The sequence below is a fragment of the Amaranthus tricolor genome, chromosome 1 (genome assembly GCF_026212465.1).
Source record: "Amaranthus tricolor cultivar Red isolate AtriRed21 chromosome 1, ASM2621246v1, whole genome shotgun sequence".
In the NCBI taxonomy this organism is placed as follows: Eukaryota; Viridiplantae; Streptophyta; class Magnoliopsida; order Caryophyllales; family Amaranthaceae; genus Amaranthus; species Amaranthus tricolor.
Window position 1 is genome coordinate 29,803,937 of NC_080047.1, and position 13,953 is coordinate 29,817,889.

The following is a 13,953-nucleotide window of genomic DNA, read 5'->3' on the forward strand; positions in this document are numbered from 1 at the left end:
CATAAACACAACAAAAACTCATACAATTTCAGCATAAAACATAAACAATGATGTAAAATTTTAAGTATGTAGATCAGAGCTTAAAAAAAATGTAGAGCTTAAAAACAGATACATCCAAAACAAGTTCAAAACAAGCATCATGTATAATCAGAAACCATCATGTGTAATCAGTATCAGAGCTTCAATGTATAATCAGTAATCAGAGCTCAGCAATGAATCAATGAATCATAACCTTAATCCTTATGCCCAACATAATAGATTTAATCAGAGCTAAACATATTTAAGCATTATTTAAGTTTGTGCCAAATATTCCCCCTTTTGAAATCATTCAAAAAGAATTTGAGCTATCAAACCACAGCACTAAGCATATAGTCATAGTCAAAGAGAGAATGAGGATGCACAAAGTAAAAAGCAGTAACAATGAATGCAAACAAGATCAGCTATGATTAATCTTCACAGATAGTTAGTAGCATAAAAGAAAACGCAGTTCATAGTATGAATTAGGACAAACAGTACCCCAGCTGGTACAAATCAAAAGCAAGAAAAGATTGTTTGATGATAGTGATGGTTGCAACAAATAAGAAAATATTATGAGTATCAGGAGAAATTAAGATGCAGGAGCTTCTTCATCTATATATTCTGTTTCCACCTCTACTGTGTCGAGCTTGGCACCCAAACGCGCTTCCATTTGGTCCATTTGAGCAGATAGTGAGGCTATAGAAACACGAATTTCATCTTTAAAAACAAGGAAGCTAGACTGCAATTCTGTGAGTTTTAGGAGAATGGAGGATAGAGGGGCTGTAGGAACTGTAGTGTCACCTAAACCTTGATTTGGTGATGTGTGTACTGGTGGTGGTGATGATGGTATAGGTGACTGTGGTGGTGAAGATGGTTGAATTGGTGATTGTGGTGGTGAAGATGGTTGTATTGACGACGGTGGTGGTGAAGAAAAATTATGGAATGACGGTGTGGCAGGTTTAGGTGAGGAAGGATGGCTTGGTTCAGCTGTTGTATATGAGGTTGAGTCATCATCAATAATAACAACAGGTTTCTTTCCTTTGGAAGCTAGCCTACGACTCTTTCTAGGGTTTGAACCAGGTAAAGAACTCTCCTCATCTTTCTCTTCTTCTTCCTCCACAGCATCCTCCACAGGTTCCTTCTCAACTTCCCCCTTACATGAATTTTCCTCCTGTTTTTCTTCAGAATGCCCCTCTGCCTTCTCAGTGGCAGAGGGAACAGGCTCCTGTTCCTCCTTATTTACTTCCTCCTCCTCAACTTTTTCTTCATTTTCTTCTTCATTGGTGTCCTCAAATTGTTGAAAAATATTCTCAAGAGTCCCATTTTCATTTAATCTTAGATGCAAGTTATTCAAACACTTAACACCTACTTTGTTGTTTGGACCCATGGGATAATTTGGACCATCAAGAGGAACTCCCAACTTCATAAATATCCATGTTAACAATCCACCATATCCTAACACATTACCCTTAAAAATACAATCATTCAAGTGACAAATCATCAAAGAGGGAAAATTAATCTTGATGTTATTAGCCATACAATATATTAACGTAGCATCCCTTAAACTAACCTCACTTCTTTTAGATGTGCGAGGCAAAATAAATCGTCTTGCTATATTGTATAACAACTTGTGCATAGGTGACAGCACATTGTGACTAACCTTTCCTCTTTTTTCTTTTATCCCAAAAAACTTCCAAACTACCTTCTCATTTATCCCAGAAAAATTGATTTTTGACCCAACAACGTATATATCAAATCTAGTGGAGGGAACGCCTAAACATCCTCCTAAAATCAAACTATTAAATTCAATTTTAATTCCCTTAACAACACTAGTACAAATGCCTTGGTCAAAAGAAAAGTTTGAAACAAACTCGCGCATCAAGTTGGGGTACATTGGGTTATAGCAGTGTTCTGCCATTAAAGATTCCCAAAATTGATTTTGCAAAATGGCGTGAAATTGAGGAAAGAAATTGGATTCATACCATTGTTTGTCTAGCCCGAAACCAACAATCATTTCTTTGGATATCTCCTCAGCACTTACTTGAACACCAACTTTTGCCCTTTTTGAAGATGATTTCTTTACTGTAGCATCTCCCTTCCTCTTTGAGCTTTCATGCACTTCAGAAACATCTGGGGTTTCCTATTGCGCTCTTGATGAGGACTCAGTTCTGGTAATGAGAGGTGTTGGATGGATGATTTGTAGAGGTTTGGGTTGCTTCATCTTTGGTGTTTGGTTCTTGGTTTTCATGGTGGTTTGAAGAATTAAGAAAAGGAAAAAGCAAGAATGGAATGATGAAATGCAATTGAAGGCGGTTTTGAAATGCAGTGAGTTGAAGACGGTTTTGAGAGTGAAATTGAAGATGTAATGATGGATTTGACGTGAGAGAATGGCTTTAATAAGTGTGAGGTTACGGTTATTTTTTTTTTATTTTTTTTATAATGAATTTGGTGCTTCATTGTCCTTATTTATGTATATGGACACAGAAAGTGAAATGGAAACAGACGAATTTAGTGAAGAACTATAATGATTTAACTCCCGTTATTTTAATGGAAATTGCTGGGTAAATATATATTAAATATTATAATTTTTTTTTTATGAAAATGAAAAATAAATGGAAATTTTATGCTACTATAGTCTGATCAAATTAAACAAGCAATCATATGAGCATTCACAATATATGCTTTCAAATAGTGCGTACCTGATCCTTTCGATAATCGAATTTTCAATCAAGTTTTTGTGGTTGATCGACCTTTTCAATTTTCATTCTGTCTTTAAGGATCACATATGTCACTCACTTCAATGCAGCTTGATCATGCCAAGTTCCAATCTCATTTTTTCATGTTGTTCCCTTGGAAGCGGTTTAGTCATGATATCTGCTATTTGCTCGTTGGTGTTTACATGCTTTAGAATAATATTTTTATTTTCAACATTATCCTTAAGAAAATGATGCCTAATGTGGATGTGTTTTACTCGTGAATGATGCACTGGATCTTTAGATATGCATATGGCACTGGTATTATCACAATAAATAGGAACGCATTCAAACTTAATACCAAAATCTCTTAGCTGCTGCTTTATCCAAAGCATTTGGGAACAGCAAGCTGCTGCTACTACGTATTCAGCTTCGGCAGTGGATAGTGCAACAGTGTTTTGTTTCTTGGAACTCCATGAAACTAAACATGAGCCAAGAAATTGTACCATACCTGATGTACTTTTTCTATTAACTAGATCACCTGCATAATCTGCATCACTGAAACCTTTCAAATCATAAACATCACTTTTAGGATAAAATAAGGACAAGTCGTCAGTTCCCTTCAAATATCTTAAAATACGTTTTACTGCAGTGAGATGTGATTCTTTAGGATTGGATTGAAATCTAGCACATAAACCAACACTGAAAGCAATATCGGGTCTACTAGCAGTTAGATATAATAAAGAGCCAATCATGCCTCTATACATAGTTTGATCAATATTTGTTCCATTTGGGTCTTCATCTAATCTAACATTTGTAGCCATAGGTGTGTTGTTGGTTTTAGCATTATTCAAGCCATATTTCTTGAGAAGTTCTTTTATATATTTTTGTTGGTGAATAAAGATACCATTAGCTATTTGTTTAATTTGTAACCCAAGGAAGAAGTTTAATTCCCCCATCATGCTCATTAGGTTAGCAAATTCTTTACACAACAGTTCATTGGCGGCTCCAAAGATAATATCATCAACATATATCTGAACAACTAAAATATCCGAACCTCTATTCTTAAAGAATAAGGTTTTGTCAATTTTGCCTCTTACAAAGTCATTTTAAATCAAAAACTTTGATAGTCTTTCATACCATTGCCTAGGAGCTTGTTTTAAGCCATAAAGAGCTTTATCAAGCTTGTAGACATGATCGAGACAGGAGGTATTTTCAAAGCCTGGAGGTTGTTCAACAAAAACTTCTTCATCAAGAAAACCATTTAAGAAAGCACATTTCACATCCATTTGATATAATTTAAAGTTCATGAATGCAGCAAAAGAAATTAAGATTCTTACAGCCTCTAACCTTGCTACCGGAGAGAATGTCTCGGTATAATCAATACCTTCTTGTTGATTGTATCCTTTGACCACGAGCCTTGCTTTGTTTCTAACAATTATTCCATGCTTATCTAGTTTATTCCCAAATACCCATTTCAAACCAATTACCTTTTTTTGTTTTAGTTTGGGTTCCAAGTGCCATACTTTATTTCTTTCAAATTCATTTAATTCGTCTTGCATGGCCACGATCCATTCGGAATCCTTTAGAGCTTCTTCATGATTCTTGGGCTCGAGTGATGATAGGAACGCAAAGTGTGCACAAAAGTTTCTCATTTGAGATCTAGTTTGTGTTCCTTTATTCAAATCACTTATAATCAAATCAAGAGGATGATAACTTTGATATTTCCAAGGTTTGGGCACAAATTCTCTTGTGGGAACAATAGCATGTTCTTGTTCATCAGCTTGATCAATATTCTGTTCAGCTACTGGATCGTTTTGCTCTTCTGTGGGAACAGCTGTATTGGGAACAGTCTGTTGGTTCTGAAGTACCGGCTGTTCCTGATCAAGATCGTTCCTTTCTGCCTCTTCTGGGATCAGCTGTTCACCTGCTGTTCCTTGATCTTGCATTTTCATTTCTTCTTCATCATTCTCTAGATTTGCAAGACCTATCTTAAAATTATTTGTATCCTGTTCACTTGACAAAAAGTTAGTTTCATCGAAAATTATGTGAACGGATTCTTCCACGCTCATTGTTCTTTTGTTATAAACTCTGTAAGCTTTACTATTTGATGAGTAGCCAAGAAATACTGCTTCATCACTTCTTTCATCAAACTTCCCTATATTTCGTTTTCCATTCACATGAAAAAAACATTTGCATCCAAACACACGAAAATAGGAAATATTTGGTTTAACTCATTGAAAGCTTCATCTTTACTAACTAAAAATAAAATCCAAGTAAATCTACTGTAATCATCAACAATAACAAACACATATCTTTTGCCACTACGGCTTTGTGTTCTCATAGGTCCACATAGATCCATATGTAATAATTCAAGTGGTTTAGTGGTGGTCACAATGTTCTTTGATTTAAAAGATGACCTCACTTGTTTTCCTTTGGCACAAGGATCACAAATTTCATCCTTAAGAAATTTTATAGCTGGTAATCCTCTAACTAGGTCTTTTGATCTTAGTGTATTAATCAATGTATAACTAGCATGACCTAGACGCCTATGCCAAAGAAGTGGGTCGTCTTCTATAACGCTTAGACACGTTAGACTGGTTTTGGGAACAGTGTCCAGGTTCACTACATAAGTGTTCCCTTTTCTGATTCCCTCAAGAACGATGTCTCCTGTGTCATTCCTAGAAATGATGCACTTTTCAGAATTAAAATTCACAGAGTTACCTTTATCGCAAAATTGAGAAATGCTGAGTAAGTTATGTTTCAAATTCTCGACTAAAAATACATTATCAATAGCATGGGAACATGACCTTCCAACTTTTCCTTTGGCGATTATCTCACCCTTCATATTGTCACCGAAGGTTACTGTTCCCCCATCATAGGCTTCAAGTGAGAGAAATTTAGATTTGTCACCCGTCATGTGCTTGGAACACCCACTGTCGAGATAACATGAGTTGTTCCCCCTCACTTGGACCTGAAAAAAATTAATGGTTAGTTACAGGAACCCAGACTTTCTTGGGTTCCTTGTTGATTTTGCAAGAATCATTTTTCTTATTCTGAATGTTATCGACGTAGTTTCTATTGGAGACAGTGTACTGTTCCTTTTTGGTGCACTGGTCCTTCAGATGAGCAGTTCCTCCACAGAAGGAACATAATCTGTCACTAGGAAGATCAACGTAAGCTTTCTTCTTCTTGTTACTCTTAAGATAATTTAGGCCTTTTGAATTTTTACTTTTAGCATCTTGAATCCATTTGGGAGTGATTTTGATTTTTCCTTTTTCTCTTGAGTTTAATTTAAGCTTATCATCATTAATACTGTAGGATTCTAGATTCAATTTTAAATTCTGAAAATTATTGCATAAATCTTTAGAGGATGCATCCTTCAATTCTTCATTTAAGCCTAATAATTTGTATTGTGATAACTCAATATTAAGAATAACATTTTTCTTTTTAATTCTCTCCATATTTTCCTTTAGAATTATGTTTTTGATCCAACAAACCGAATAATCTGTTTTGGACATCGTATCTAAAGGTGTTTATATAGAAGACATGGTCTTTGCTTACCTTGAGCTCCTTTTCTAATTGGAGACACTTAACACTGCAATTTTCAAGTTTGGCTTGTGTCTCCTTTAGCAACTCAATTAATTTATTTTTACTTAAATTGGATGGATGGATAGAAAATGAATTAGAAGTATTTACCTGCTTTTCCTTGCCTTCGTGCGTAGCCATGAGACATAGGTTAGCTGTCTCCTCTTCTTCGGGAACAATAGTTTCATTTTCACTTTCAGTTTCTCCCCATGCAGCAATCATGACCTTGCGAAAGTCGGTCTTGTTAAAGTTTTCTTTGTTCAAAGGTCTTCTTGAATCCCTTGTCTTTCCCTTGTTCAGTAACCGCTGTTCCCTTAGGTAGCAGTTTCTTCAGCAATAGGTCCTGTTCCCATAATAATGGCTGGAACTTTATGCTAAATATAGAAACGGTTGATCTTTACTAAAAATAGAAACAGTTAGGCTTTACTAAAAATAGAAACGGTTAACTATTACTATTCTTAGAAAACGGTTATCTATTACTACTTTTAGAAAATGATTACCTATATACGAATTCCAGAATATTCCAAAGATAGCTGAGACTTAACTGCTGTTCCTATATTTAGTAAATCCAATTACTTACTAAGTATAGCGGATTATTTTTAGAAAACCACACCTAAAGAATTTTTAGAAAATCTTTTTGCCAATTAACTATATGCAACAAATTAATTTAAATACATTAACCAAAAAAATAAAAATCAGAACTTATTAGTTAACGTAGGCTGACTTTAGTTTGGGAACAGTGCGCTATCTCCAAAATCCAGTTTTGCTAGAACATCCAACCTGGGAATAGTAGACTTCCTGTCTCCATTTAACATCCCAAGTGATAAACGCTTCTAACATCTCTTGAATCCTTTTGACACGTACATTCCCAAGAACAAAGCCATAGGTACTATCAACGATCATAACTATAATCGGATATCGACCTGCACACAATCTCTAAACACATATTTGCTTAAGTGTAGTCATCATCAAAACTCAAGAGGTCCAACGTTATTATTATTATTATTATTATTATTATTATTATTATTATTATTATTATTATTATTATTAATTTCAAATTCACTCATTAACACTCTTATCACTTCTAAAAGCTCAAATTCTGGACATAAAATTAATCGGAGCTAAAGCTTTGGAATCGAAGTCGTTAACAAAAAATCGAGGTAATTTCTAAACAAATTCACTAGGAATTTTTTTAAAAAAAATAATAAAAAATATCAATCGCACAAAAAGTGCGACTGGTATGAACAATAATTTTTTCTAAAAAAATTTTGAATAAATTTGTTTTGTTTAATTAATTTATATTTTTAGTTATTTTTATTTAATAAATGTTGTAATATATTATATTATAATAAAGTTTTTATAAGAAATATTTTTGAATTTATATACGGATTAAAAAAAAAAGAAAAAAAAATAAAACCAGTTGCAAAAAAGTGCGACTGTACCTAGGTACAATCGCAATTTTTGTGCAACTGGTTTGAATTTTTTTTTTCTTTTTTTAATTTCCAATGAATTTGTTTTGTTTAATTAATTTAATTTTTAAGTTATTATTGTTTAATAAATGTTGTAATTCATTGTATTATGATAATGTTGTTGTAGAGTTGATTTTTAATTTAAATTTGAGAAAAAGGAAAAAAAATTTTAATCCAGTCGCACAAAAAGTGTTTGTGCGACTAGATTTAAATTTTTTTCTTTTTTTTTTAATTTCGAATGATATTCTTTTTTTTAATTTTGAATGAATTTATTTATTTTGTTTAATCAATTTATTAAATTTCAGTTGTTTAAATATTTATGAATATAATAATTGTTGATTTGTTTGTAATTGTGAACTATTTTGGTTAGTTAATAATTTATATGATTGTAAGCATTTGTAGTAAATTAACTTAAATGTTTATCAAATTAATATTGATAGTGTAATAAAAATGAATATAATTTAATTTAGTTTTTTATTAATATTAATAAAATTATGAAAATTGTAGTAAATGGTTGGAAATCAAGGAAAAGGTAAAGGAGTTTTTAGAGGGTTATTGAGCGAGAATAGCTCTAGGCCGACTTCACTGAGAGGGGATCCTCATGAGAGAGGGGTTACGGGATCTACAAGACGATCAAGGCATGAACAAGCGGCCAGACATAGTCAGGCCCAACGTTCAACAACCCTAGACCATGTGCGCAGTCGCTTTCAGCGCCAGAGTAGCCTGCACAGTCATACGGTTGCATCAGGTGACGATGATACTGATTACGACGATTCTGTTAGTCAGGAAGAGTCTGTAGGTCATGATGAGTCTGCCGGTCTTCCTGTTGATTGAACGATCGTCAGAGGCCATGCCGGTCAGTTTAGGATTAGAGGGCATAGCGCGGCTGGCACTTCTGATCACGCAGGAGCAAGCCAGGCTGAGGATGCGGCTCCACGGGGGAGGAGCCGCTCACAGTCCACGGACATGGACTGGTTGATCACATCACCCCAGCTCGGGGGCCCTGTTGACACCAGTTTAATACCGAGTTACGGTGAGCACGTAGCAAAGGTTATATTTGAGGGATCGGAGCACACCCCTCCGATTTTGGAATGTCGTCCTAGGAAGAGGACGTAGGATGCAATCATCAGACTTCAGGACATGTCTGAAACTGTACGGGGTGTTACCTGCCACTCCTCTTGGTCGTCTGCCGTATATAATGCACCAGCACATTGACAGCGCTCTCATTACGGCATTTGTGGAAAGGTGGCAGCCTGATACCAACACCTTCCACATGCCGTGGGGGGAGATGACCATAATGTTACACGACGTGCAACGCATCTTAGGAATTGGCATTGACGGTTCACTCCCCGTTGAACCGTCTGATTGTGAGTGGCAGCTTGGCCTGGGCGGTCTATTTGGAGAGCCATTGTCGGAGTTGCGTGCGAAGGGGCACTTCACCAGCGGCACCATTAACGTTGGTGCACTGTTGCATCTATGCCACTGTTCTCAGTCCATGGAGACTCAGGCTACTGCATACTACGTGGCTATAGTGGGTTTCACGCTGCTCGTGGATAAGACTAGAGTCGGGATGCGGCCTCACCCTGTTGTTGTTGTCACTGCTGATCAGCATGACATTGCTTGGGGTGCATTGACGCTTGCTCACATGTATCGCCAACTGGGTATGGCGAAAAGGATTGGGTGCAAGACTATTGCTGGTTCTCTGACACTGTTGCAGACTTGGATATATGAGTACTTCCCAGCCTTCTGCCTCCATCCGCGTCAAGGTGACATGCCGAACAAGACTAGGGCAGAGATGTGGTCGCCGCAGAAGCCAATCCTTGAGCTGAGCAGATTGAGAGACTGCAGGACCATACTGGACGCCATGACAGAGACACAGGTTTTGTACATGACCTCACACAGCGTTATACTAAATATTTTAATTTTATGTGATGTTGTTTATGTTTATTTTCTTTGTAAGCAGGTGGAGTGGACGCCGTACATGAGTTATGGTAGGCATTTATTGAACGAGCAACCACGCACCGCCTATATAGGTGGTATCACCTGTTTTGATATCGTGGAGGTCTACTTGCCTGAGAGGACAGTCAGACAGCTCGGGTTTGCACAGGCCATTCCCCCCCTCCGCTGAGACCTACCCAAGCTGTGCGACCGGCACAGGGCTCCTACTAAGAGACATTCGCTCAGCCGTCCATGTTCATGGAGATGTGGAGTAGGTTCAACTATTGTGCCCGCGTAGTTGAGTAGGCATTGCGTCGGGCATTGGTTCCATCAGAGGTTGCCCCTGAGTACATTGACTGGTTTAGGGTGTCTTCCCACTCGTTTCTCATCCCAAGTGAAGGACCTGCTGCTGCGTTCGGTGTTGCGGACAACAGAGTCGAATATGTTAGTGTTTATGTTTATTAATTACATTTTTATGTGTCATTACCGAAGTTCACTGTCTAATTTTTTGACAATATTATTTTTTTGTTTTTACAGTTTGCAGCTGAATTTCCAAGTAAACTCGCCCCACTGCTGAGGATGCCATCTATTGTGCAAATGCCGCCTCGGGAAAGACATGCTGCTGATATGTATATGGATGAACTTAGAGAGTTGTTTGAGGAATGGCAGGCATTTAGAGGGCACAACACTTAATAGACATTTATGGAATTTGTATTAATGAACTTTTTTTTTTTAACTTTATTGATGAAAAATTGATATTATTACGTATTGCGTAAAATTCATTTACATATTTATTGACTAACTTAATTATGGAATGAATAATATGAATATAATTACTACAATGAATACAATCAATAAAAGGGATATTATCAATGATACCCCTGTATTATAGCAAAATATCAATGGTACCCACATTAATTCCAATGGTACCCCCAACTATATGCTAATTACAACCGTGACACTATTTTACTTTTTTTCATTAAATGCCCGTTAAATCTAGAATTTGACCTAACCATGGTTAGTTTCTTCTTCTTCCCTTTTCCTACTCTTCTTCCTGCTCTCCTTTCATGACTGCTTCATCTCAAGACCAACAATGAGAATGGCAAGATTACTCAATTTACCAATCCGAAATGGTATAACTCCACTCAATTTACCACTCAATTTAAGAATGTTATCACAAATTGCTATGGCTACCATGAAATCATAATGTCACACGAATTTCGAAATAATAGTGTTATTCAAAAACTAGGAAATAACTTTGAGCTTAAAAATGATGGCTACTAGGAAATGACCTTTGTAGCAAGCATCAAACATTAAGAAATCTTGCACCAAGTTACACCAACTTAAGAGTTCACAAATAAAAAAGGAGTCTGTTTCAAGAAATTACTGTTTCAATTTTTAAATCCATATTTTACATGTTAGAAATTCTTTGTAACTTATTCTCTTTAAAGCTAAGTGGGTTAACTTCTCACAACCTTTAGAGAAAGCCCAGAAAAATGATTTAAAGAAACATTCAAAGTTTTGAGACAAAGCCCAAAATGAGCCCCTTTCAAATCCTTAGAAGAGTTCAATAATTTGAAGGAAAGATTCAAACTTGATAATAAAGAACAAGAAGAAAACTTTGACAAATAAAGGAGAGACCCAAAAATTGACTTTAGAGAGAGGTCAAGTTTATGTGGGTAAAGTTTCATTAAGCTAAATTTAAAGTTTTACTAGTGGGTTTCAGTGGGTTAGGGTTTCATAGTCAACCATTAATGAGAAAGCTCAAAGCTTGATTAATTAAGGAAAAAATAGAGGAAGATAGAGAAAGAAGAAAGTGGTAAAAGATTGGAGTATGGAAGAAGAGAAGAGTATATATTAAGAGGAGGCATTAAGAAGGGAGACTTAGGAAGGAGTGGAGGAAACAACTGGTACTTTCTACATATTCGGGTTGATCATTGTCAGGCTTGAGATGAAGCAGCCATGGAAGGAGAGCAGGAAGAGGAGTGAGAAAAGGGAAGAAGAAGAAACTAACCATGGTTAGGTCAAATTCGTGATTTAACGGCCATTTCACGGAAAAAAGTAAAATAGTGTCACGGTTGTAATTATCATATAGTTGGGGGGTACTATTGGAATTAATGTGGGTACCATTGATATTTTGCTATGATACAGAGGTACCATTGATAATATCCCTTAATAAAATGATAACAACAAGTATAATCAGTACAATAAACACTAAGGAGTATCTAGATTGACCGCGTCTTCGGCGGTGTTATTTTGTTGTCGTTGTACGCCGCAGATTCTATTCCAGAGCTGAACACTAAGGAGTATCCTGTTGTGATACTGTATCTCTAAGTCTTTACATGAATTGTTAGCTGCTGCTCTCCAATTTTGTTGGACTGGCGGCAGTGGAGATGAATCATCGTTCATTAAAAGCAGAACATAATGATTCCTATTAACCCAAAGAATATGTATAAGTCTGTTTACGCCACGCATTCCCCCTGTTCTCCTTAACGGAAGCACTAAACAGTTACACATTGAATGACCATTAGCAGAGCCATAATACGCAATTGCTATGTTCAGAAAAGGTTGCGGCGGAATATAATGCTGTCATTTCCATCAGTGACTGTACGGAGCAGGTCCTTTGTTGTGGGCACCAATTATGTATATAGCTTCCTCAACCAAATCATCTGATGGATACACGCGTGCATATTGCTCTCTATGCGTTTCCATTTCCAAACTCATTGCGCGTCCTAAAAAAGGCCATGCTTCCTCGCCCCCTAACTCTGTGGCGGCAATGGCTCTAATACCACAATTACCGTCATCGATGACATCAATCCAGTCAAACAGATATGGCGGAAGAATAAACGAAATGTTATCTGGCCACAGAAAAAGTGAAAAATCACGTCCTGCTGAACCATCTGAAATAATGACAGTATATTAATATCATTCATTTGACCTAGAACATATAAGAGTATACGCAAACAAATAAGGGTACCTGATAAGTTGAAACTAATGTTTATTCCAGATGACGATTGGTGCGACCGACTGCTAGATCTACCAGTAGATCACCCGCGTGATGAAGATCTGGATCCGCGACCCCTTGAGGAAGAGCTGCTGTACTCAAACGCACTTTTGTTTCTCCTCAAGGTTCTGCTTGTCATTGGTCTTCCCTTCCTCGATGGACTTGCTTGTGGCTCAGATATATCTGCTCCTTCAGGGTGTAGTTCTTGTTCAAGTACTTGTGACACGCGCCGTACAACTAAAGGGTCGGCTTTTAAAACTTCATCCACCAACGATTGAAAGTAGTCCTTATCATCGACGTTTGCGTGTCGTACTTCTTCGTTGGCGTCTTCTTCTGGCTCTAAGTACTTTAACGTTTTCCAAAACGGATGTGTATCGTCTAAGTACAAAGCACCATTAGACCTGATTGACAAGCAACAGTAACACGCGCATGGTAATCCGTGGATTTTTTGAATGACACAACCGCATTTTGCAAAAAGACAACTACCTAAGTTTAACATCCGGTTGTGCTCCATCATCAATTGTTGCAAAGCAAATATGGAAACATGACGATACAACGGTCTGAGAAAATTAAGTCACGACATCCTTGAAATGAAATTCCTAGATTCCTCCAGAGCTTGCCTTATCCTTAACTGCTGATTCGTTATTTGTGCGTGTGCCCTTTTAAATAGCGTATGACAAACCCTTATCTCGATCCGTTATGATTACGTCGGGCGTCTGGACTCTGCCATAAATATCTCTCAACCTCTCCAACACCCCAAGAATAAGACACATACGCCTCATCTCGCATCAAACAAAACGCAACCAAGAAGTTATGATTCGTTAGCGTCATTCCAATGATTTCGCATAGGGGCCACTTTTGCTTATTCATTTTGTACGTTGTGTTTATCAACCCAAGATGGGGCCACGAACGTATCATCTGGATAGATGTTGGATTCGCAATAAATAATCTACTCAATTGCCCCTCACTATCCAAGTCTTTACATGAAGAACGGGTGGTTATGTCTTCCTTTTTCACCATGAAACACTCTAACCGTCCAAGGTCTCTCCCGTGGTTTACGACTATTTCCTATAATCATAAATTTACAACCACAAGCCCTACTTTTGAAACCAGGCCGGGCAGCATTGTCTAATTTATGCAAATCACCCCTTATATTACCGTAGCTAGTGACATCTTAAGTACAAACTCATTCTAAAACGTCCTTCCTTTTGTTTATATGAAGCACGTGTAGATTGAAAACCAA

General features: G+C 36.9%; 1 long non-coding RNA gene across 1 annotated transcript in view; it reads right to left on the reverse strand.

Annotated features, from left to right (window-relative positions):
• Positions 1–11,063: 11,063 nt before the first annotated feature.
• Positions 11,064–13,953, reverse strand: part of LOC130818623 (uncharacterized) — a 4,251-nt gene continuing 1,361 nt past the window's right edge. The window contains exons 2-3 of the long non-coding RNA XR_009043966.1: positions 12,684–13,953; positions 11,064–12,606 (exon numbers count right to left, since the gene is read on the reverse strand). The exon at positions 12,684–13,953 is cut by the window's right edge and continues 39 nt beyond it. This is a non-coding gene — a long non-coding RNA (uncharacterized LOC130818623). The remainder of the gene's footprint in view (positions 12,607–12,683) is intronic.